The sequence below is a fragment of the Haliotis rufescens genome, unplaced genomic scaffold, assembly GCF_023055435.1.
Source record: "Haliotis rufescens isolate VD_foot unplaced genomic scaffold, xgHalRufe1.0.p SCAF_3, whole genome shotgun sequence".
NCBI lineage: Eukaryota > Metazoa > Mollusca > Gastropoda > Lepetellida > Haliotidae > Haliotis > Haliotis rufescens.
Window position 1 is genome coordinate 22595264 of NW_025964001.1, and position 26069 is coordinate 22621332.

The following is a 26069-nucleotide window of genomic DNA, read 5'->3' on the forward strand; positions in this document are numbered from 1 at the left end:
GTGAAATTGACAGAAATTGACCTGCTATGCCAAAGAGCCTCCTTCTGAAATACACCTCTTGAAACATCCATACAAACACCACAAGCTTTTATCAGATGCCAATAAGGAAGCTATCATATCCCGCCCTAAACCAGGGTTAACTTCTTCCCGCATATTAGTTCCAACGTCATTATCATATATACATGTTCCGGTAACATCGATACCACCTGTTGCCCGAAACATGGATATATTAGTATCAATTTATGTTGAAATGAATCGGTTACGAAAGGTCAAAGAAGCCAATTCAGTTGACATGGAGGCATGACAATCTGGTGAAATATCAACCAATCTATTCATTGTACATTTCATCCTACGCGCAAAGTAGCTCATATTAAGAAACTGTCAATCCGACAGATATTTCATCAACACCTGATAATGACACCCAGCCTTAACCTCCTATAGGACCAAAAGGATACAAATGTATATCGTTCTATTTTGCTATATATACGTGACTTTTATGAATGTAAGTTGCGATATCATGTCGGTAAGAAACTCAACAAAGTCCTCGAGAGATAAGTACGCGCGAGACGTGATATGCCACGAGATACCAGAACCATTGTGATTGGACAAACAAATCTCGTGGACTAACTTTGGTTTGGAACTTGTGTATTCCGACAGAGAAACCTCCTTTATGCGGACATTTCAGGGTTTGTAATATAAATAGTCCGGGTTAACATGTTTAATGGGTTTCATACCAGACAAAGACAAGAATAGTCATATTAATAATCAATATTTCATGTGCCATGCTTTACGAAATTTAAGTTTTTAACGGGTTAACGTTAATGCAACCAACGTACACACAGTATCGAACGCACACACACACACATACAGACGCACACACACATATACAACACCCTCGCACGCACACATACACAAACAGAGGCGCGCACGCACGTACGCACACATACACACACGCACGCACACATATACACAGTCACGCACACGCGGATGATGATGATGATGATGATGATGATTTAGATTTTATATTCTCATATTCCCAATAGATAGCCCAGAATATATCAACAGCTGTCGGATGTCCACACACCTCCTGTTGTTTTATCGAATTTTGCAAACGTTGCATAAATGAGAGGCTTCAGACACTGGCCTAAACTTGCAGCGCTACATTCTGATTGACGCTACAAACAACGCCACCCTAGCTCCTAATGCTGCTTGGTGCAAATGCACTTGGGATTAACATCAGGGTTGGCAAAATGAGGCTGTAGAGATGGGTTTACTCTGCTTGGAACTTATATTTCTCATGTAGCATTTGGCGTCTACATTTCACAACTTTTAAGGTACCATCGTGCTCTTTCCACGAAGATTTCAAAAAGCATCATACGAATCTGCTTCCAAAGTTGTTTGATCAGGGTTACAACACTTGAGGCCTTCGTAAAGTTTGAAAAAGGTCTAATGGTAGACATGTTGAGGACATTTCCAACTGTGACGCATCGTGGCGATAATGATGTCTCATGCAATTCCCGTATCTTACGTATTTCAGGTGAACATTTGACTTGCCTTTGCATGTGTTTGTGGCGAGTGCCTGTTGTGCAGGATACGACACCTGATATCATCGGTATTTGATAGTGATTCATAAACACATGCTTTTGGTATAGCCACGGACTGTGCTATAAGCAGATATTTCTTGTGATTACGTTTTGTCGTTTGTACTTTTCAGGTGGGAAAAAACCTTAACTGAAGTAGGCCGTACTTGTAAAACAGGCATGACGCTGACAGTTCAAGGATGATAATCGGGCTTACAACTATCTTGGCAATCAAAATATAAACGTGAATTAACTTTAACTGAATTTGAATAACAGAAGGGATAAGACGTTAGGTCCTATCACGTAAACAAACTCAACGGGATTAATGTACATGAAGGGATGTAAGGTAGGGATTTATTTAAAATAAGGGCTGAGATGGTGGTTCTAGATTGTGCATATTACACACCACCTTATGTCAGTGGTTTAAAGTAAAGGCCTGACTCTAAAGTCATATGACAAATACAGCCACTTTACAATTTCACCATTCTACTTTTCTCTCACAAACCCCGCTTGAAACTGGCAAGCCTCTGATAATCTGATAGTACCATTTGCAACCTTTGACCCAGAAATCATGAAAAACCTTCCAAGGGTGAAATATCTCTCTCATAAGCATCTAGGTACAACAGATGTTGCCATTTGGCATGAAAGTTTCAGGCATGTTCCCTGAAGCATCCTGGCATATCGGACCCTTACAGTAACAAATATGTGCCTGGCATGTTGAAAACAATAACACCCAAAGCGTTACATCCGGGCACCGTTCCCTACAGTGACATCATAACATCCGGGACACACACACATCCAAAATGGCGGTCTTCAACCCGAAGGCAATGTATTGCAAAACCTTTCACCATGTAGATACTGTTGAAAGTAAATATCTCAGACCACCAACGTTTTAGGCAGTTGAACGATGTGTCAAACACTTTTATTTAATATCAAGCCTGACAGAAGGTGTCATTTTTATTTCCAACGTTTAAAGTTAATTTCGTAAGCAGTGGACCTGATGATTAGGTTCTTTTAAAGTACACACTGGTTCAATGTTCCCGGTTCTATTTCAGCCGATTAGCTGGTGAGGCAGGGCCTCTTTGGCTTCGAAACTTACGCGTTGGGTTTCACGGTATGTGAAGATTTTCAAATATGTGTATAAAATCGGGTTTTATGTGATTTTCATAAATGGGTAATGTCATATATTTCATACTAATTACTTATTTAAAGTTTTTCTTTTTCCACAAGTTATTTTTATATAACACCAATTTACAAATACCGTACTTACGTATACCCTCAATGACATTCGCCCATTATAAACTTGGTAAAGAAGACGTTAAATGTTAAATATTTCCCAACTGATTTCAGTATACCTCCGGGTCCCAATCCAATTCCTGGTCACAAGTACATTGCCTTATTTGTTTGTTTGTTGTTTAACGCCGCACTCAGCATTATTTCAGACGGCGGTCTGTAAAAAAATCGAATCCAGACAATTCAGTGATTGACACCATGATCATCGATCAACGAAATAGGGATTCGATGACATGCATCAACGAAGTCAGTGAGCCTGACCACCCGATTCCGTTAGTCGCCTCTTACTACAAGCATAATCGCCTATTACCGTAAGTATGGGTTGCTGAAGACCTATTTTACCCCGGATCTTCACGGGTTGGGGAACCCGGAATGAATTTCGGTACCCTATATTGGTAGTAAGAGCCAACGCATTATGAGTGGGAGGTTACACGGGTGATGTGTTACTCAAGGCGTGGATTGTTCTCACGATGTTAACCTCTTTTTTGCATGGTCCAGCATCGATTGTTTACAGACCGCTGTGATATAGTAAAACTGTGGTGTGAAAACAACATTCACTCACACTAACAATACTCTTTCAGCTACTGCTATGTATCACGTTACAATCTATTTCATATTTTACAGATTTCAAATATAATATTCTTCTATTTGGGAGGGAAATCAGTGACAAATGCGTTCCGTCTTCTTAAATATTTAAATAGAATTTCATGGTTTTAAGTTTTTAAATCCATAGTAATAAACGTTTTGCAGAAATACATTTAAAAATAAACTGGCAATAGATATAATTTTATATAGTTAATAGTTCCTATTTTTGCTATTACAAACACTCGATTATCTGCCGAAACAAACAATACATTCATCTGACAAATGTAAATGCCAGGCATATTAAAATCTTGATAATGTATAGCCATACTACTTTATAATATACTTCACATATCGAATGATATATTGCTATCAAAATTATACTTCAATAGTTTAAAGGAATATCGTTTTAGCAAGAGTGTATATTATTGTATAGGGTCGTGTACAAAAATGAAAAACGTGCTTGAATAACCATTTCATTTCATAAATATTATAACACCTACAGCTTGCACAACTTCACTGCGGAGTCTCCGCTCTCACAACCACTCCTGGTGAATAAGCATTCATTGTTCTGCTTAAAAGCATAACATTGTATTGTAAGAAGCATGATTGCACCTGCATGAGTTTTCCCAACAACAGTGTTTTATCACTACAGTCGCACCTTTAACGTACTGATCCGTTTACTTATTGTATTCGCCAACTCTGACCTGAAAATTCGAACAATCTGACCAGTCAAAATATTTCGAGATTTTAAAGCTAATCTCCTTTTTACGTCGTCATCGGATCCCATCTCCAGAGACAATGTATATAGTTGATATGGTAATACCGTGTGTCAATGTTTAACTTGTACCTCGTATGGTAGTATCGGGTGGCATCCAGGTGTAGTCAGAGAGTTAGTTTGACCTTGCTTGGAGACCGCAAGGAGCATGATGTATGCAAATCACCCAGGTATGTGCAAACTTGGGTCTGTGGTGACGGATATCGAGAACGTAGTTTTGCTATAAGTATTTTTGTTTTGGACTGTTTTTCTTTTTCTTTTTCTTTTTTCTTTTTCATAGAACATAGGGAACCTCTTAACTTGTGACCATTGAATAAATACTAATGAAAAAACGGAAGACATAAAATTAAGATAGAAATGGTTTATTCAATCATTGATGCTTACACAACACATCTACTACGCTGTCAAAGGCATGGATCTGGGACATCACCGCATTGCAATCACTGACCTCGCTCTATGTGGCGACCCTAATGCTGTGGGTTAGACTCACATTAAGTCCCAGAAATCAAGTAAATAAAGTTAATAAAGTCTTATTCAAAAATATATATTTACAAAATACAAAATACAAAATAAATTTCAGATGATGTCCAGAAAAAGGGCTGAGGCAATTTAGACTTGCCAAATTATTCTAAACTTGAGATGGATTCCTATTTAAAGTTTATTTTCTTGGGTCTGGGAGTTAGACTAGTACGGGTGAGTGAGTCAGTTGGGTTTAGCGCCGCCTTGAAGAGAATTTCGGCTACATCATGGCGTGTCAGTTTAGAGATGGAGAAAAGCCCAAAGTAGTGCAAGTGTCAGACGCTTGCCACTACAGTGAAACCTTGCGCTAAAACTGTCGTAAACCTCATACTTTAACATTGACTTACGACAGTCGTAGCGCTGAGATCGCACTTTGGATTTGGGCCCTGGGCGTCGTTTCACAAAGCAACCGGAGCGGTACGACAACATGGACTAAAACAGTCGTAATGTTACCATCACTTTGTGAAACGGGCATCTGGGATACTTATGGGGTACGCTTGCTCTCTATTCTAATAGTGACCTTCTGTCTGTCATTATGCTGCGGATCATAAGGGCTCCGAATAATCGGGAGACAATATATACATGCAATGAACATAAAACAAGCAATTCTAGGACAGGATGTGTGGCATGATAAATAATATTAACAATGATAATAAGGTTATGACAAGAGTAAACGTTAGGGGTAAAGTAACTACTCACATATAAGTTCATATAGCTGTATATACAACCACGGCAAATACATAAATCAAGTCTACCAAAGAGTTAATGCATAATTCAAGTGCACCAGAGAGGCGTTTGCTATACAATCAGGTAGATCTAATACCTGGTCCGGGGCCAAGGATCGAACAAAACACGGGTCATTATATATCCTTTATGTCGATTATCCGAATTCGTGTAATGCAGAGTCGAAAAAGAATGCAAATCAAACGATATCATCTAACAGGAGGTTGTTCGGGAATAATTCGAGTTTCTGATGTTCGAGTTAGATTTACTGTAGGCATTTGATAACAGAACAAATGAAGGTTATTTGAAGAATCGTGTTGGGTTTTGAAATGTTTTGAGACCTCTTATAATAATTATGTCAGTGTTACTGATACAAGTGTAACTACATTGCAATGCGAAATAGAGTAAATGTGAGACAGTGTAGTATTTCAGAATGTTCACGTGAGTCTCAGAGACTTGTTCTTGACTAGGGATCGGGGTTTGGCTCTTGGTGGCGGAGCGAAGTAAACGTGCAATTTCCGGGCAAAAGAAAGAATACACCCATGCTTTGCGGTGGCTAACAATGAAACTCGATGGTGATGTGTTTGAGACGGGTATCATAGTCGTGTTTTGGACCTTCTGTGTTTCCGGGACTTTACAGCCTGGTAACGATTTGATAAATTTTTTTGTTAAATCCAATTTTCAAGTGAACGCTTTGCTTTGCCCGAAAGCTTTTTAGATGAACAAACAGGGGGGACTGGAGACATATTAATACAAGTACAATCGAATACAAATTGTGCCCGTTGGTAGTGGAATTAAGAGGATACGGTATGTAAAAGTGATGTTCAATTGAGCGAATGTTTGTCATGTCGGTTTAAGCAAGGCTATACTTGGAAAGATAGGATATGTTCACATTGTGCTTAATTTTAATATGTAACAGTATCACATTTGTTATAAAAATATGAAACTTTACAGTTTCAAATAAAGCTCTAAGCAAAATAAACTTCAAACCATTCTACTGTGATCACAGACGAACTCATAAAGGCAGAATATTTTCTAAATTAAAAACAGAGCTCTGTACTCAAGACGAAAAAAAAGAAAAAAAAACTCAGCAATTTTGATCAAAAACGTTACAAAGCATGAACGCTCTTAACAAAAGCCGCAATCATTTTTTTCACACACGGATCTTTCTGATGTGTATGAAAATAAGTGAGATTAAAGATAAATGAAAACGCAATATCTCCAGACAGACGTATTATTTGTCGATACTAGATATGACTCAGTGATGAAGGCGGCAAAGAAATACCCATTATAGGAATTCAACTGTCACCCAGGCTACAAGACTTATTGGAATCCACCCCACGTGACTTATTGTCTTTGTTCATCGCGGGGAATTCCTGGACTCTTGATACAAGACAGGAACTGGAAAGTCCCCAAGAGGGGTATACCGTATCCTTAATTATGTCAGTATCACCGCACTAAATTGTGAAGGCTTGTATCCCAGGTGTATGGCAATGGAATCCAGTATCTTAAGGATGAGATTCAATATGTTTGACAGCTATCAGACAGGCCTTCAGAGACATGCTTTCTTGGAGAGGGTTTTGTCTGAAGGAATTGGAAACACGTCAAAAATATATTGAATATTTGAAATGCTCTGAAAGTGTTTGGATTATTTCAAGAATTTTCTCAAGGCTCTAAGACAGGTATTGTATTCTAGACACACTGGCCATTGGACCTCAGATCGGGTATAATTCTGGCTGTAAATGCCTGCTTTCGATATCATAACATAGAGTTGTCCCCCCATTGATGTGCTATACAAGACGTGAACGGTCGAGAACAGTCGAAACAAATGTTTCGTAAAAGTAAATGAGGGTTGTCCGAGGTAATGGGTTGGGGTTCGAGTCAAAGAGTTTATGCGTGAGAGATGTGTGAGTTGTTGGTGGAGTGAGTGAGTCAATGAATAATCTGTTCAGCTATTAAGGGCGAGTCGTATATCGTGAACAAGCTCGATCAGGGTTGATTTTTAACCTAATACATCATGCACACAAAAACCGTAACTCTCAACCCTAACGCTTCCCAAAGGAATTCCGTAAGGGGCAGATAACTCTACTGGAGATCAATATCCTGGCAGCGTGATCTAGCCCTCCCCTGCAAACTGTAACGGATACCACAAAGGTTTAAACCTGACATCGGGCGGCGGGGGATCCTTCATTCTAGATAAAGATCAATCGTGATAAGACGTCAAGGGACCATCTCCCTAAAGTCACCAATTACACTAAGTAATCAACATATTTGCAGTCACATTACTTGCCTGTTTAAAACAACCTATGGTTGAGTGACTTTTCCAATAGACTTGCTCTAACACAGCTGTCGTTCACAACGAATTTGGGAAACTTGAGAAACTCTGGGATGGAATATTCGATTAAACTCTTCCATTTTTGATTGAATATCCAACACAGGCGTGTTAGGAATGTATAGTTACGGAGATTGTGAATGGTGTGTACTTGGTGGTGGTTAGTCGACAAAAAGGGCAATGATTGTAAAAAATGTCTAGTAAAACACAGCTTACTGCCAAACATGTCAATTTGGGATATTTGTCAGATTTCTATGTATGATGGTTGGTAGTAAGTTGTCGGTGAAGCTAATAATCTCTGCCGGGATCAGCCTGTTGCTACTGTAGTATTCGATAGTAACAGTTGTGAAAATAGCGACGTTTAGCCCCAAAAGCCATGCCGACATAGTCATCATCAGCTTTAAACCGAACTCATATAATGGCATTTAATGGCATTTGAAACTTATATACATGTACACAACTTGATCTTTCCTCTAACAAGCCTACCATATATGATACAGATAAATGCGACAAATATCATCACATGTTCATAAGAAATATCTGCTAAAATGCAGAGTCGATCTACGATGCCGACTGTGTCATGAGCATGTGTTCTATCAAATAGTGATGCTTCAAGTGTTCGCCGGAATAATTGTTGAATGAATCACCTGCTTTATTTAATTTAATAACTTACTTAAATAAACTATACTAATAAATTACATCTTTGAAGAATCATTATACGAAACATTCCAGTAATAACCCCTTATTCGAGAAACCTGCCCTCTGGACGACTACTGTTGGAGAAGTCTATATGGACCTACTCGACATCACTACGTTTTCGAGATTCGAGATTCCGGAAATGTGCTAACCCGTGCGGTTTCATTTTAACCGCTCGGATTGACGGAGATTCATTCATATAATTTGCACCGCTATTTTGCCTTTTACGACCAATGGAATCTGTTTCGTCGGAAAATCGAGACTAGTTATTCTCTTGCGTTAACGTTTTATATTTCATTTTACCAAACTACAAAGAAAAAAGATGAACGCTGCGATGATAAATATAACAGATTGTGGGGTGTGATATCCGTATATGAGACCATCTAGGTGAGTACAGTGACTGTTTAGTGCTGCTACGTGTTAGATGGATACCAATGTGTGCGAATACCTAACCAGAAACTGTTAATATTTCTACAATACAGAGTTGGGTGTGTATCAACCCCCATTAACAAAGTCACCAGATACTTCTATCGTCACTTCATTGAAACGTTTCGCGAACACCTGGTGTCATTATAACTACTGCCTTCCCTGGGATGGTGTTTGTTACATGTTGTCACTTCTACATTTTCATCACCCTGTAATGTTTGAAATCAATACCATTTAGTCTATAATACCGCGTTATAATCAACAGTCTCAACTTCTGAAAATTCGACAAATGCTTAATACCGGGATATGATTTTATAAACGAATTAAAAAAATACAACATCATCCACAGTTTCAATTAATGGGAAATATCGTCTTGATAAATTGAACCGGTAATATATGTCCCACAATAGGAAGATTCAAACTGACTAACGACTGTCTGCGTTATATACAAACCATCCACCGGTAGCATTTCAGTTATGAAATCTCATTTCAATTGAGTTTGAAGTTATTAAATTGACAAATTAAATTTAACTTTGCGTTTAACACACATTTCAAAAGTATATGCTAAAAACATGAATATAATTTTTTAAAGAAAGCATATTACTGCTAAGTTTGGACGAAGGGTTCATTCTAAAATTAGAATGTTATCAGTATCTGTATCTAAATCGCTAAAAGCTGCGACACGTGGTGCAAAGTATAACACAAGACTAACTGTTGACGTCAATCTTTAAACATAATTTTCAATACAAACACAAGGGCCTGTTATTTCCGTCATATTATCACAGCGTTACATCTTAGTAGGCGTTGATATACAGAGCAGTTCAAAGACCGCTACAATGCATTGTTCGCACTAATAACATTTACTTCCCAAGTGAACATGCACGCTTGACTCAAACAATTACGTCAACAGGTACCTGAATCACGGATGTTTTCAAAATGAAACTAAAATCGAACAAAATTTCCGAGGAAAAGAGAATTTACACTTGAAATTTGGATTTGACCAAGAAAATTACAAAAGTTATTAAAACGTTACCAGGCTGGATAAAGTCGCCGAAACATTCTAAATTTAAGGTCTAAAACACATCCATGATACCTGTATCCGATACATCGTCATCAAATAACCAGGTCTTGTTTGTTTCATGTTGAGCCACCATCAAACATGGTTGCATGCATTCTTTCGCTCGACAGTTTATTTCTATGTCTGCATATTCCGTGAGGGTTATCCGGGGTAAAAAGGAAATAATATATGTTCTATTTACGGATGAACTAAATGGTATTTGTTACTATGATAATGGATTTAAACACGCTTGGTTGTTGTCGAATATATGATTCGTCCAACCTCAAAACGGCATGTCTCTAGACTGGTATCCCGTCTACCAAGCGCAGACGAAACACAACATTGTAGGCTATGCTCCGTACTACACGTGTACCGTGGTTTGGAGAATCTGTTGAAGGAAATAAATAAATATCAGGATAGCATGACAAAGACTGGGTGAATATATTACACGCCACAGTATCAATAATTGCATTGTTAATTTACTGCAAAGAAATCTACTTTGCCTGCGGGAATGCCGCCTCACAATAACAAATTTGGGATGGGTCATTCTTTGTAAACTCAAGGATGAAAAATCACTTTTGACAACCACATCGCCCCTTAATAACCCTTATGCGAATCAAGCCTTTGTGATAACGTAAGCAAAACATGTCCTTCATGTTCAATAAATCATCGGTCTTACATTCAAAGAACAAAAGAACTCAAAATACACATCTGTGTATAAACACTTGCGTCAAATGATCATTGTATACTGAAAACTGTTTGAGAAGCAATAGCTCAGATCCTACATCAAAGATACATTTATCAGTCCCCACCTAAACAAAGTCGTTTCTTATACGAAGAACGTTTTATCTGACCATCCCATCATACACTCAATGAACACAGCGTACATAAATTTGTGTTTGAAAATATAAATCTGAAATGTTCAACATTGCACTAAAACCAGATCTGGTTCTTATCTTATCTGCATCGCAAACTGCAGGTTTATCAAGGGACGTAATTACATGCATAATACCACACTCTGTCCTGTTGGAATCTGAGAAATAAGAGTCGGAACCATCTGTGCGAGGGTAATACCCCTTTCGTAGATTATCTCTACCAATTGGTTGTAAGTAACCCCCGTGTGTGCTCGGGAGGGTTGCGAGGCGTCTATCCCTTAGAGAAATTAACGCTGCACTCTACATGTGTTTTGAGCATAGGAACATTTGATGTCTTCATCACACGCTGGGGGTGCGTCTGGGGCAGGGCGGGTGGGGTGGGGATGTTACGATGGGGCAGGTGGGTGGGAGAGGGGAGAAAAGGACCTTATCAGTGCCACTGGCGAGAGAAATTGGTAAACTTCGATTAGGTAGACTTGAACATTGTATCAGTAAGGTTTTCATCCACCGTCTGTAAAAGAGCAGTAACTTTGTTGTTCCAAATTTCGATTGATGAATGGAGAGATAATCTGTATGTCTTCCCAATGATACATGTTTGTAGACGGGTCCGGTTTCTCAAGACGAAAAGAAGGCACGTGCTCATTTTATATATAATCTGCCGGGCAAAAGAAAGTATAAACTTGAAACATTGATTTGATTAAAAAGTCACAACGGTAATAAACATGTTACCAGACTACAAACAGTCGCCGAAACACTGCTAACTTTAGGTACAAAACACAAAAACGATACCCGGATCACAGAGATCACCATCGAATAACCATTTCTTGTTTGTACAAGTAAGGGATGTAAACAGTTGTCTTATATGTTCGATACGGTTTTTATATACACCCAGGCTAAATAACTGTAATCATATCTCTAAATTCATAGGCAAATTTTTATTTTTGTATATTGTTAATTATCAAAAGTAGTTTGACAAAGTGGAGACAATTTATGGAACACAACTTCTTTATTTACTGTAAAGACGACGTTTCGATACAGATCTATACCGAGACGTCGCCTTTACAGTAAATAAAGAAGTTGTGTTCCATAAATTGTCTCTACTTTGTCATCCGTCAACTTCTAAGTAATGCCTATCAAACAATTCAAAAGCATTTTTGGCAACGAAATACCAGAACACTACGTCTTCAAAGAAACAGTTCCAGTTAAGTACTAATAAATAACAACTTTCTACATGAACACTTATTTTTGCCTTTGAGTATATATTGACTTTATATGACTAGTCACATACTTTGTATTCATTAGCCCCCAAGTTGATTTGAACAGTTTATTGAACATGACAACGCTACGGTCAATACTCGGCTGCAGTAGACACAAGACAATGACGAGGTCTTCGCACGCTTGTGTGTGGTGCTGGAAAGCAAGCCCCGGATGTTGATCAGGTCTATGGGCAAAACAAACCTACGTCGACAGCAACGCTGTATGTGTGATTTGCATAAGTGTATTTCTGTCAATTTGGTTTTTCTTTGTTGAAGTTATGAAATCGACCCACTTGAGAGTCTTTATTTGAACATTTATCTAAACGCTAAAACATAAGCGCATGAATATTCTACTAGTTACCATTGCCTTTACAAGAGACATATTTTCTAAAGATTTTACATTGTACCATATTAACAACCTCTGGCCCTCAGCGGAAGAACCCATTCAACGTAAACGTGTAAATCTTTCACATAACGTGATTCCTCGTTACTCTGGTCGTTTTCGTTGCTCGTGAAATCGCACTGTTTATCATAATTTACGAATTTACACGTGCTTTGTAAATATTTATTTCTTTAACTGCAATCGTAAAAAAATGGAATTCAGGCTTACGGAGTTTCACTGTACAGATATAAAACACATGTCAAGACGTTCTGCCATGTATGACATATAATCATATTTTTGTTTGTATCATGCCTTATGTAGAACCTATATCAACAAACAAACACAACAATCAAATTAAAGATATTTCATAGGTTGTATATTTCATGTGTTCATCTGAAATGTACACATCATCAATTAAATCACGTCACGATGTGACGGCTTATTTTGAATTGATTGTGAAAAGTTTCCTTCGTTTGTTGTCTGCTGGTAAATACGAAATTAGTTAAACTATGAGTAATAACCCTATTAATCCTCGATAATGAAAAGAAAAAGGCAGGTTATGTTTGGGCCGGGAATAGATCGTTATGCATCGTGTGGCCTCGGGTTAGTAAGATGACACCTACATCAAAATATGACTAAGTTCATCCTAGTTAAAGTCGATACACGTCTGTTTGAGAAACAAAAATAATGAGTCCTTCATACTATCCGATTTCTTTTAACAGATCGAACAATTATCTCGACTCGGAACGGTTACTATGGATGTTTAAATATTATAATCATGTTGTTGACTTTTGGAACTTGATAGTTAGTATAAATTGGTGATTTAGTCATATTCAGTGGAGTCAATTTTGACATTTCGTAGCTGATTAGGTTGACATTGCTGGGTACACGCGATCAAAGGATATTTGGTAATGCTATTATCCAAATGTTGATTAAATTAATGCAAATTGAATATCATATGTGAAACTAATATGATGGAAACACTTTATTGGCATTGAAGTAATACATTCACTGGGCCAAAAAAAAAATTAAAATTTATATACAATCACTTTTATTAAAGTATATTACTTCGACATTTATGATTATATTAAATAGTCTTGTGTATTGTTGAAAACGTTTTGGAAACTAGTTGTATGTCATCGACAATGTAATGAGTAATAGGGTATGTGTAATAATCGTAGAGGTTTTTCCCCATTAACATTTTAAAACATACAAATTGTCTTTTCTTTATTGAATTTATATGGAAAATTATATTCTACCACACATGATTACTACTTCATGTTGGTTTTGTGGTTGATAATTTATTATTATTAATATATTATAGAGTGTACTTTTGGATGATGACCTTCATTTTTTAGTAAATTTCCTCGTTTAACATGCAATTGACAGTGACGAGATAAACAACTAGGAACTGATCATGAGAGGCAGAAAAAAGCACCAAATCTCGAATGTTATGTGGAATTGATGTGCATGTCTATCTCGCCTTGTTAATGTGTTTATTTTCTTACTATTGGCATTACCATTTTACCCACTGTCAAATACGTGTCTCTCAATGAAATCCATTATATATACAGCAAAGCATGTTTCTTCGTTGTCAATTTCGGGAAACATTGTAACCAAATTATTCCCCAGCTGCCTGTACGGTGCGCATGGTCAACACACACGTGCTAATTACTTCCAACAGTGGTCATCGGCTGACCAAGTGTATCCACGCGGGCACTTGCCGACACGCAGTGGAGACGGGGAACCTGTCAAAGTTTTTATTTCTCACGTAAGTGTGAACAGTTCGACAGCAGTATTGACAAGGTGTCTATTTCACTGAATACATTTCATTGTGTGACCACGTGCGTCTGTTTGGAACATTACTTATGAAATAGTCGATTGCTTTCAACATTTTTTTTCATATGGTGTGACATTACACATAATTAATTACGCGAGCTATTTCCACTTCTCTTGGTTAGCGTGAATATGATTCTGTGAAGTACTTTTAAAACTTTTCAGTTTATTCAAAACTAAAATAGCGTTATTTATGGCTTTGAGAGAATGGGCTATGTTAAAGCGTGTGAAGATGTATCTTTACTAAATAAAAGAATGAATTCCATATATCTGCCTGAACATTTGAAAGCTACAAGAGGTTATTTTCAGTAGCGAACACTATAAATTGTTAGAAATGTATCGTGATATATTTTGATACAAATATAAAAACTACACACAAATGCATATATCAATTAGCATGGATACGTAAAAGATATGTGTTTAGGTGAATTGTGAAAACCTGTCATTTGTTATACGTGTCGTATGAGTAAGGATAGAAAGCATGAGCTCGGAGATTCAGTGTTGATATGTACATGGCTGAAATCGACAACACACGTTAATCTCAGTGATAATCACCGCCATAAGTTTATTGATTTTGTAAAAAAAATAGTACTTTGTTGAAAATGGACTTAATGACAGGGATGATCATGCAAACAAACACATCAGCACAAAACACACTGAAGGGCAAACGAAATATACCGAGCTTTTTTTATGAAATTGAAAGTTTAAAGAACTGTTGTTTAATTCGATTATGTTTATTTAACCACCGCTAATTCATGCAACAGTTTGCAAAATGTAGTCTACGGAACAGTAATTTTGTGTAAAAACATAAATTGGTTCAATGAAGACTGGGGTATATAAAATGAATTTACAACCACATAACCCCTACCCTGTTTGAAATGTTGTAAATTTGTGCCCACAAAGCAAAAGTATTGTTTTTCAAAGATAATATGTCTCAGATACCCATCAGAAGTTGTGTATAATGTGGATATTTGATTCAGTTTTAAATGTTTTTAATTAAATTTTAGGTTAGTAAGTGAATCAATGTAGAAGCATTCTTTGAGTGCAGACTAAGCGCAAGTACAGTTCATTTTGTGGATATAATATCGCTAACGTAAGATATGTTCAATTGAACAGCAAACATATGATGAAATCAGCTGCAGTTAGTTTCTTGTGCCCCTCACTTTACAATCGCCATTCACAATTTCCGTGCAGTTTTCTGATAAGGGTTTCAATACAAACACTGATTAAATTGACCTGTGATGTTAAAGCATCTCTTCTGAGCAAACTGCCTCTGCCATCTTGGCTTATTTATTTTGACCATGAAAGAAGATCATATAACAAACAATTTCGAACAATAGTTACGATCTATCTAAGTGAACTGAAAATGGAAGTAAGTGTGAATGCATTGACAATATTTTAAAATGTGGATGTCAAGTGTCCTAATCCTTGTGTTAAGATGTGTTCAATAACTTAGCTACCAAGAGCGTGCACGAATTAACGGTTTATCATGTACAAACATCTATATATCAATTATTAATCTTACATCTCATCGTCGCGCCAGATATATGCTGTCAGTTTCGTTCAATCAGTTTTTTTCAACTGAAACCTTCAACGTTAATGTGGAGTTGAAATGAGTGTTGTAGTATAAGAAGGTGACTGTCACTTACTGTAACTAACGTTGTATACAGAGTAAACATAGGTGAAACAATTAATTCTGACTAACTAGCTCAAAAATCACAACCCTCTTTATTGCAGCTCCTGACACGTGTCATTGCACAACATCAACCGATTTCTTTGAAATGTACAAAAAGTTTAATATTTCAAAGCAAACTTTTAACGCTTGCAAATTTCAACCACATGGAAGACTTCCAAAATCATCGATCCCATACTTTAATGCATTTGAATAATTCAGTTTCGGAGCTAGTAACAACAATACTGTGAGGCTTCTCAATTAAATGCGTCTCCGATAACGAAAGACCAACCACCTGCTTGTCGATTTCAGTTTTGTCAATGTAGATTTCAACCTCACTGAAGGGTTCAATTTCAACTTATACATATCATTCAAAACCTAAAAAAATATATCAAGTTTTATTTTTCACATCCACAGTTTGACATTTCGCGGTTCTATAATAGTCAATGGCACGGTATGGCCTTAAAAACGGATACCGAAGAACCACTATGAATAGGAGATACCCTCGCGCCAGCTACAATTAAAAAACACGACATAATATGACTTTACCTGTGCGAGACGGCCCAGTCAAACTCGTCGAGCCGCGAGCAGTTGGAGCCAAATATCCAAGCCAACTGATTTTAGCTGTGGCAGCGCGAATACGAACCAACCCTCCAATAGAAGGTAACAAACTTTACTTCATTATTGCCTTTTCGTATTAGAAGCAGTAAAGTTTATTTGATATCTGTAAGTTAGAACAAAGAAGCTGGAACGAGAAAATACGATATCAGCTTAACGCGAAGCTAAACATAAATAACTCGCCTGTCGTGTTTAGAGAGCTCGCCTTTATTATTTAGTCACTGAGACCCGATACGAAGGGGGAAGATTCAGTTTTCGTCCATACAATTATATTGAGTGTGTATCTGCGAGTGGGACTGTCTTGAGCCCACCGTTTTATACCGCGGTTTCCTTCGACGCGCCTCTCGGCACAGTTTCAAGGGAACCTCGAACACCGGCTTAGATCATAGACTCGCGACCGGCGACTGGCATATTTTAGCAAGATAAAGAGTGTAATCTGACAAACTCGATCTCAGGAGCATGTTATCGAAGTTCTGGCATTGTAACTGACGGAAAGGAGCTTTAATGAACGTTTGTCAGTTCTCAATAAAACTAAGATATTCTGACGAACGCCAGACTGGGCTATTTGACTAAACTTGATCCGTCCTCGGTCGTAGAAATTAACAGAAATTACAACTGACTACTAAGCCTAAACGTAGATTAGTGAGAGGGGTGGTTCTAAAGCGTGTGTCTCAGATTTATGTAATCATCTCTTGTCTTGTTCATGCTTTGCTTTGCTGTGTAGATAGTGTTCATTTTTGAAATCGCTCCCTGGTGGGTTTGTGAAATTGAGAAAATGGAAAGCTAGCGTCCACGGTGGCCTAAAGACTGCTCGCCTCGAGTAATTGCTGGAAATTTACTAAATACTTGTTTCAAATGGAAACTTCTCAAATTTCTACGCATCCTTCTTGCCAGCGCAGATGGATTTCGAGAAAAGCGTTATTTTTGCTGTAAGTGTGAGAGAAGCCTGCTGTATTTGTTTGACAACCTAAAACACCATAAAAGCTGTAATCTAAATAGTCTACATCAGATGGTTGTGTTTTTAAAGAGATTTTTTAGGCAGAGCCGCAGGAGTGAACATAAAATAGCCATTTTATTTCGATGCTACATTTGCGGCACAGTGAGTGTGTTAAAACCTTGTTGCAGCCTTTGATTTACGTTTTGTTTTCATTACTCGATTTTTCGTAAAGCTTTTTGGGACCAACTCACTTCTCGATTTGACACACTCCTCAATCACCAGATCCATTTACGAAAAAAAACATGTGATGGAAATCTTTTAAAATAATCTCAGCTGAACTATTTATTTATTCCATTGTGGCACGCAAAACTCCCGCGTTCAGTAGAGGGAGAGAAAAAACGGCTTGACTTTTTTATTCAAATTGATTTTTTGGGCTGAAGTTCTTCCTAGACATTCCTTTTTCTCCTGTTGGTAATTGACAGTACCCAGCATATTCATGACAAATGATATATTTTCATGAACTGAGCTGATGGTGTTGACTGTGACGCAAAACATCCCCATTAACACTCATCAATTGCTCTGATATATTGAACATTTCACACCATCATACGATGTATTTGCGCATGGAGGACAATTTGCAAAATGTTAATGAACATTTGAAATAGGCAATTGCTTTAGATAAGTACCAATAAATCATAGCATCATCGTCACAATAGTTCTACCCAACAGTACCCATTTAAAACTTATTTCCGTATGGCATCAGACACATGAACCTACATCATCGTCACAATAGTTCTACCAAACAATACCCGTTTAAAACCTATTTCCGTATGACATCAGACACATGAACCTACATCATCGTCACAATAGTTCTACCAAACAATACCCGTTTAAAACTTATTTCCGTATGACATCAGACACATGAACCTACATCATCGTCACAATAGTTCTACCCAACAGTACCCATTTAAAACTTATTTCCGTATGACATCAGACACATGAACCTACATCATCGTCACAATAGTTCTACCAAACAATACCCGTTTAAAACTTATTTCAGTATATATCCCTGTGGTGTATACGGGCAGACTTAGTACCTAGATCGGTATTCATTCGTTGTAATATAAAGTATCCTGTGTATGACTGAACACTTCATAGCTTGAAAACGTTGTCAATTTCAAAGTGGTGTCATATATAGCTTTTAGTAAAGCGAGCTATCAATCACGAGCCTTATGCACGTTTCACCTTTGTTTACACAATGGTAGTCTGGTGAAAATGATCGTCCATTGAACTGTACAGATAATAGGAATAATGACGACATTCTGTTGACATAAGTATTTAGAATTATGGATACATAACATTATGTTTATTCAGTGTATTGACAGCGTTTAAGTGTGTATGATTTCACAGTTGATTAAGCAATGCTTTGCAATGGTCACTTACAAACATCTGTCTTGTTTCAGCAGGAGGATGTATATTTCAAATTCTATGCTCAGAATTGGTATGTTTCTATATGAATATATATCAAACATATATGGACAAGGAAGACTGTTATTATATAATGTTATACCACATTAAGCATATGTTATCATATTGTTAGTAACTGAGTTTAAATCGATCATTTATTCGTTTATCTGATAATGAAATGTTATCGACATGTCTTCTTGGTGATTGCTGTTGATTGGCCTGTTGTACACGTCGATGAGAATATCACCTGTCAATCTAAACTACACCTGGCTGTCGGCGTCTTTGATATTTCCCCTGTACACTCAAGCGGTTGCTCATTACCTCAAATTGGTTACTTCTACAATTTTTCGTATTTATTTATTTATTAATTTTTCTCTTCTCTTCGACGTTTCTTCTTTATTTGAAGTCTAGCGGATATGTGAAAGGGCACAATCGACATCAATAATGCAACAACCAGGAAAATGTTCTTCGGCTCTCTCGGTAGCCGCAAAGCATTCAAAACATATCCACACAAATTGCGCGCTGGGGAACAAACAAACCACTTACTAAACAGGATATATATTTTTTGCTTGCAAACATATGTGCATGCATATTTTCTACGCATGTTTTGTCGATACACATGTCAACATGTTGACAAATTAGTACCATCAACACAGCTGCTCTCTTCGTCATTACACATGAGTACTGCGCTTGTTAGGAGGACATCACTTATTGGCACTAGTGGATTGTGCCTGCAGTCCCTCCCGAGTTCCTGCCTTCCGAGAATTATGCCTTCCGAGAACATCGGCAATACGCCAGAGCCACACTTTGGTTCTTGGTGGCTTTCTTTGTGTTTTCTCTGTGCCAATTCATCCTGACTATGAAAGGTTTATGGTTGCCTGGGGGACTTTTGTCGACGTGATATGACGTTGCTGGATCCTTTCGGGGACTTTTGTAGACGTGATATGATGTTTCTGGATGCTTTATGGGACTTCTGTTGACGTGATATGACGTTTCTGAATGCTTTCAGGGACTGCTATAGACGTGATATGACGTTTCTGGGTGTATTCTGAGACTTTTGTAGTCGTGCTATAACGTTTCTGGATGACGGACGTAGACGTGCATTTTTTGATAGACGTAATGTGGCGTTTCTAGATGTATTGGAGGACTTTTGGAGACGTAATATTGCGTTTCTAGATGTACTTTTGTAGACGTGATGTTGCGTTTCTGGGGACTTTTGTAGACGTAATATGATGTTTTGGGTGAATTCGGGGACTTTTGTAGACGTCATTAGACGTATCTAGCTGTATTGGGGGACTTTTATATGACGTGAAGTGGCGTTTCTGGATATATTGGGGGACTTTTGTGGACGCGATATGACGTTTCTGGGGGCATTCGGGGACTGTTATAAGTGTGATATAGCGTTTCTTGGTGTATTGGGAGACTATTTTGACGTGACATGGCGCTTCTGGATGTATTGGGATGTTATATGACGTCTATGATGCTCTCGGAAAGTTTTGAATATGTGATGTGGCGTTTCTGGATAAATTGAACGACTTTTGTAGAGGTAATGTGGCATTTCAGGATGTATTGGGAGACTTTGTAGACCCGTTTCTGGATCTATTCGGGGACTTTTGTTGACGTAATATGACGTTTCCGGATATATTGGGGGACGTTTATAGACGTGATATGACGTTTCTGGATGCATTCGGGGACTTTTGTTGTCCACCACAGTGACATATGTCCATCGACCGCCTCCGATGTCTTGTGGTAGAGCGCCCGCCCGGAGAGCGGAACGTCCGAGGTTCGATCCCCAGCCGCGTCATACCAAAAGACGCTAACAGATGGTAATTGTTGTTACCCTGTCTGGCGCTCGGCATGAATGGGCTAAAACAAGGAGTGGTTGGTTCGGAGTCAGTATACTGTGTCTGAGTGGGATATTCATGTTAAACTACGGCATGGTATCTCAGTGGGGAAGCACTATAAATCGGCATCAGTCCGGACTAGTACAAAGCAGCCACACACACGTGCATGCACGTCGCTACATAAGTGCAATGATCTTGGACGCGACGTTAAAACCCATTTCACCTCACCTCATCCCTCATACGTCCATCACAGCTAGATACATACGTCATATCACACTTACATACGTCAACCACCGCTAGATACGTCCATCACAGATAGATACGTCCACCAGTTACATATGTCCACCACAGATACATACATCCAAAGATAGATATGTACGTCATATCACAGTTACATACGTCAACCACCGCTAGATACGTCCATCATAGATAGATATATACGTCATATCACAGTTACATACTTCCACCACAGTTACATACATCCAAAGATAGATATATACGTCATACCACAGTTACATACGTCAACCAATGGTAGATATGTCCACCATAGATAGATACGTCCACCAGTTACATATGTCCACCACAGTTACATACATCCAAACTTAGATATATACGTCATATCACAGTTACATACGTCAACCACCGCTAGATACGTCCACCAGTTACATATGTCCACCACAGTTACATACATCAAAAGATAGATATATACGTCATATCCCAGTTACATACGTCAACCACCGCTAGATACGTCCACCACAGATTGATACGTCCACTAGTTACATATGTCCACCACAGTTACATACATCCAAAGATAGATATGTACGTCATATCACAGTTACATACGTCAACCACCGCTAGATACGTCCACCATAGATAGATATATACGTCATATCACAGTTACATACTTCCACCACTGTTACATACATCCAAAGATAGATATATACGTCATACCACAGTTACATATGTCCACCACAGTTACATACATCCAAAGATAGATATATACGTCATATCCCAGTTACATACGTCAACCACCGCTAGATACGTCCACCACAGATTGATACGTCCACCAGTTACATATGTCCACCACAGTTACATACATCCAAAGATAGATATATACGTCATATCCCAGTTACATACGTCAACCACCGCTAGATACGTCCACCACAGCTAGATACGTCCACCACAGATAGATACGTCCACCAGTTACATATGTCCACCACAGTTACATACATCCAAAGATAGATATGTACGTCATATCCCAGTTACATACGTCAACCACCGCTAGATACGTCCACCACAGATAGATACGTCCACTAGTTACATATGTCCACCACAGTTACATACATCCAAAGATAGATATATACGTCATACCACAGTTACATACGTCAACCACTGCTAGATACGTCCACCATAGATAGATATATACGTCATATCACAGTTACATACGTCAACCACCTCTAGATACGTCCACCACAGATTGATACGTCCACCAGTTACATATGTCCACCACAGTTACATACATCCAAAGATAGATATATACGTCATATCCCAGTTACATACGTCCACCACCGCTAGATACGTCCACCACAGATAGATACGTCCACCAGTTACATATGTCCACCACAGTTACATACATCCAAAGATAGATACATACGTCATATCACACTTACATACGTCAACCACCGCTAGATACGTCCACCACAGATAGATACGTCCACCAGTTACATATGTCCACCACAGTTACATACATCCAAAGATAGATATATACGTCATATCACAGTTACATACGTCAACCACTGCTAGATACGTCCACCATAGATAGATATATACGTCATATCACAGTTACATACGTCAACCACCGCTAGATACGTCCACCACAGATTGATACGTCCACCAGTTACATATGTCCACCACAGTTACATACATCCAAAGATAGATATATACGTCATATCACAGTTACATACGTCAACCACCGCTAGATACGTCCACCATAGATAGATATATACGTCATATCACAGTTACATACGTCAACCACTGCTAGATATGTCCACCATAGATAGATACGTCCACCAGTTACATATGTCCACCACAGTTACATACATCCAAAGATAGATATATACGTCATATCCCAGTTACATACGTCAACCACCGCTAGATACGTCCACCACAGATAGATACGTCCACCACAGATAGATACGTCCACTAGTTACATATGTCCACCACAGTTACATACATCCAAAGATAGATATATACGTCATACTACAGTTACATACGTCAACCACTGCTAGATACGTCCACCATAGATAGATATATACGTCATATCACAGTTACATACGTCCAACACAGTTACATACGTCCATCACAGCTAGATACGTCTACCACAGATAGATAGATATATACGTCATATCACAGTTACATACGTCCAACACCGTTACATACGTCCATCACAGCTAGATACGTCCACCACTGCTAGATATGTACGTCATATCACAGTAACGTACGTCTACCAGAGATACATGGACGTATCTAGCTGTGGTGGACGTATGTACATGTGATATGGCGTATATATTTATCTGTGGTAGACGTATCTAGCAGCGGTGGACGTATGTAACCGCTGTGGGCGTATGTAACTGTGATATGACGTATATATCTATCTATCTGTGGTAGACGTATCAGAATCTAGGTGTGATGGTCATTTCTTGGATGTGTCGTCTCTGGGTGTCTCGAAATGACACATAGTGTTCCCAATCATAGATGGCTTTCCAGATATCTTGTGGCGACGATGGATTTGGTATAGCACTTCTATATGTGCCCGCGTCATTCCAAAAAGTTTTATGACGCTTGTTGGCAATTTCTTGATCAACTATAACCTTTCTCCGTGACAAACAGGTAATAACCAACAGCATCGACATGTCGACACGATACAAGGAGTCAGAATGAGATTTTATTTACTTTTATTACAGCCGCTTTAATAATTGCATTGACAATATGCTGGCGATCAAAACGGACCAACACAGCTATTAGAACAGAACAGAACAGAACTCTATTAACGGTCATCACCGAGGACGTCCAGCCCACCCTATGCTCATGACATCGACAATTGGATTTTCTGGTCCATACTCGAATATTTACAGACCGCCGTCATATAGCTGGAATATTGCTGAGAGCGGCATTAAACAACAAACAAACAAACAAACAAACAAACATACATAACATCACCCACTCTGTTAACCATATTAGTAGATATCCGAAAAGTAGAGTTGTATTTAATCATAAGAAATTTTATTGTTTTCATGTCTTTAAGGTGTAGTTTCCTGATTACCGAAGTCAAAGGGCTAAACGTGTATATTGGCTATATACAAAAACATTGACTTTGATTCCAAACGAACAAAAAGCTGAATATGTATATAAAAAGATGATATCTGGAACTATATACACAGTTACCTTATAATCCCCGAACACTTACTGTATATCTGTATAATCACAGAATACTTACTGTTTTCCATGCATTGGGTTGTCACATGAATCATAAAAACGTAACTACTTTACTGGCTCAGAGTGTTGTTTAGTAGGTGTAATCAACACGGGACTATCCCTTACGCGGATATCTGTACTATGCGCATGTATTGCACACGTCACCGGAATAGCAGATGTCTGTACAGAAATATTTGCCGATAACCATTGTGTAACATACAAGAACATACCGCTCAGTCTCGCATCCGAGAAACGTGTTAAATGTTAACACGAAATTGATTGTAAGAGTGAAAGATATGTCACAAAAATGTACATTTCACGGGATGTTTTGAAATGTACAAATTCCTTTGGCATGTGTGTCTCCACTACTGTTGTAATTGTGTCAGTATCGGAATGAAATAGATCATGTTGTTTCTGCAGTAATTAATATTAGGTAGAGAAGACTTACAACTGCACAGTTAATCTCATATGGTTTTCGGCAATATCAATTTAGCTGGTAAATCTCGCTACAGTAATATGATATGATGTATTTTTAAATATAAAAAATATAATTTTACAAAAATAAATTCCAGTATTCGTATAAGTAGAACAAAAAAACATATATTTAATTTATTTCCTGTTAGGATATATATTATATATTATGTATATATATTTAAGATATATATAAAGTGTTTGTTGTCTGTCGCCATAGCAATTCTCCTACCATGCGACGGCGGCCTGTGACCAAACCACACAATCAAGTGATCGAAATACCAATTAGATCCGTTATACCGTTTCGATGGAACTGAAACCCCATTAAGGATTATCCGTTTAGCTTATTGGCAGATTAACGTATTTAAACCACGGCTTGTTTAGATGACCAGGATTATTAGTAAATTAATATACATCAGCATATGCCATTGTGTTGACATTTGTATACTGGTTCATTGTGATTCACGATACGTGTCATATAATTCTTCAGAGATGCGATATCCATATCTTCGGAGGGATTCTAAATGTGGAGCGTGCGGATTACACTATGAAAACGGATCGGGCGATCACCACACGTGCGTTAGCATTGAAATTGGCATAAACTGCACGTGCATGCGGATGCGTTGACGCGTCCATGCTACGCTCTTTCTACACAGTTGGAATAAATGAATATGAAGATAAATGGCATCGAACCGTACCAATAAGCACGGCATATCGTTGAGCATGTAGACTTGCCATATTGTTTGGTTTGGTCTCAAACCCCATAACGTTTCATGTAACGTCCTTTCAGAATATGCACAAATATTCATAAAAGACAGCCCCAACACAATATGTTCTCTCTAACAGTAAAACATCATTCACCGTTTTTGGACCGAGGCACAAGGCAGTTGATGTATCGGTTACGTTACCGCTATGATGAAATTCACACGCGGGGTTTAATTTGCAATTAACATTTAAAAACATCACCGTTAAAGAATATATAAAACAATTGAATAGCCAATGATTTAATGGGAAGTGTTGTATATTACCATAACGTTGACACATACACAGGTCGATTTCAACAGCCGTTAAATAACTTCCAAAACATTGTTTTTCAAAAGTGGTTCTAAATACACAGCCTAAATAATTCCTATTGATGTGCAAACAAGCAATAAAATATTAATACATTTCATTGACACGTAGATACCTTGGGTATGTTGCTCCTAGTTTCGCTACATATTTAATGCTGCCTCGGAGGACGGCTGGTTGAAA

At 38.1% G+C, this 26069-nt stretch overlaps 1 protein-coding gene and 1 long non-coding RNA gene across 2 annotated transcripts in view; one reads left to right on the forward strand and one right to left on the reverse strand.

Moving 5' to 3' along the window:
* The window catches only part of LOC124146425, a 53444-nt gene extending 36793 nt beyond the window's left edge, over positions 1–16651 (reverse strand). Inside the window, exon 1 of the long non-coding RNA XR_006862677.2 lies at positions 16557–16651. This is a non-coding gene — a long non-coding RNA (uncharacterized LOC124146425). The remainder of the gene's footprint in view (positions 1–16556) is intronic.
* LOC124146472 (homeobox protein six1a-like) overlaps positions 16565–26069 on the forward strand; it is a 78480-nt gene continuing 68975 nt past the window's right edge. The window contains exon 1 of the mRNA XM_046516779.2: positions 16565–16670. The gene's annotated coding sequence lies outside the window, so the exon portion shown is untranslated. The remainder of the gene's footprint in view (positions 16671–26069) is intronic.